The sequence below is a fragment of the Hipposideros armiger genome, unplaced genomic scaffold, assembly GCF_001890085.2.
Source record: "Hipposideros armiger isolate ML-2016 unplaced genomic scaffold, ASM189008v1 scaffold_1779, whole genome shotgun sequence".
Lineage (NCBI taxonomy): Eukaryota > Metazoa > Chordata > Mammalia > Chiroptera > Hipposideridae > Hipposideros > Hipposideros armiger.
The window spans coordinates 62,826-64,852 of NW_017733129.1; positions in this window are offsets into that span (position 1 = coordinate 62,826).

The window sequence follows — 2,027 nt, forward strand, 5'->3', positions numbered from 1 at the left end:
GTTTATCTTCTCAAAAAACCAGCTCTTGTTTTTGTCGATCTTTTGTATTGTTTTTCTGGTCTCTGTTTTATTTATGTCTGCTCTGGTCTTTATTATCTCTTTCCTTGTACTCACTTTGGGCTTATTTTGATGTTCTTTTTCCAGTTCCCTGAGGTGTAAGGTTAACCTGTTGATTTGAGATTTTTCTTGCTTCTTTAGATAGGCCTGCACTGCTATGAACTCCCCTCTTAGGACTGCTTTCGCTGCATCCCAGAGATTTTGGGTAGTGGTGTTTTCATTTTCATTTGTCTCGAGGTATCTTTTGATTTCCTCCTTGATCTCATTTTTGACCCACTCACTATTTAGTAGCATGTTATTGAGCCTCCATGTATTTGTGTGCTTTCTGGATTTCTTCTTATAATTGACTTCTAGTTTCATAGCATTGTGGTCAGAAAAGATGCTTGATATGATTGCAATCTTCTTAAATTTATTGAGACTTGTTTTGTGGCCTAACGTGTGGTCTATCTTGGAAAATGTTCCTTGTGCACTTGAGAAGAATGTATATTCTGTAGCTTTGGGGTGAAATGCTCTGAAAATATCAGTTAAATCCAGCTGGTCTAATGTATCATTTGAGGTCTCTGTTTCCACATTGATTTTCTGTCTGGAGGATCTGTCCATTAGTGACAGCTGTGTGTTGAAGTCCTCTACTATAATAGTGTTACTGTTAATCTTTGTATTTATGTTTGTCAAAATGTGTTTTATATACATAGGGGCACCTATATGAGGTACATAAATGTTTATTACGGTTATGTCCTCTTGTTGGATCGATCCCTTTATTATTAAGAAATGCCCTTCTTTGTCCTTTATTATGTTCTTCAATTTAAAGTCCATTTTATCTGATATAAGTGTTGCTACTTCAGCTTTTCTCTCAGTTTCATTTGCATGAAATATTTTACTCCATCCCTTTATTTTCAGCATATGTGTCTTTCGATCTGAGGTGAGTCTCTTGAATACATCATATGCAAGGGCCTTGCTTTCTTATCCATTCAGCCACCCTATGTCTTTTGATTGAAACGTTTAATCCATTTACATTTAATGTGATAATTGATAGGTGCGTAGTTATTGCCATTTTATTTGTGTTCCTGGTCTTCGTTAATTAGGTTGTTTTTCTCTTTCTTCTGCTTAAAGGAAGCCCTTTTAACATTTCCTGCAATGCTGGCTTGGTAGTAATGAATTTCTTTAGCTTATTCTTTTCTGGGGAGCTCTTTATCTCTACTTCAATTTTAAATGATAACCTTGCTGGATAAAGTAATCTAGGTTGTAAGCCTTTGTTTTTCATCACTTTGAAAACCTCCTGCCACTCCTTTCTGGCCTGCCAAGTTTCTGTAGAAAAGTTGGATGATTTTCTTATGGGGGTGCCCTTGTAAGTAACTTGCTGCCTGTCTGTCCCTTGCTGATTTTAGGATTCTGTCTTTGTCTTTAACCCTTGCCACTTTCACTATAATGTATCTTGGTGTGGGCCTGCTTGGGATCATCTTATTTGGAACTCTCTGCACTTCCTGGGCTTGTATGTCAATTTCCTTTGCCAGGTTAGGGAAGTTTTCAGACATGATTACTTCAAATAAGTTCTCGATCTTTTGCTCCCTCTCTTCTCCTTCTGGTGTTCCTATGATGCACATGTTGTGCACTTGATGTTGCCCAGCTCTCTTAAACTATTTTCAATGATTTTTATTCTTTTTTCTTTTTGTTGTTTCGCTTGGATGATCTCTGCTATCTTGTCTTCTAAGTCACTGATTCAATCCTTTACTTGATCCAATCTACTAGTAATTCCATTGAGTTTGTTATTTAATTCAGTAATTGTATCCTTTAGTGCTAACTGGTTGTTTTTCATGATTTCTTTATCTTTCTTTATATTTTCATTAATTTCCTTGAACATTCTAATATCAGTGCTCTGAACGCTGTCTCTGATAGGTTGTTTACCTCTGTTTCCTCTATTTCCACTGATTCAGGAGGTCTCTTCTGTTCTTTTATTTGGGATGTGTTTCGTT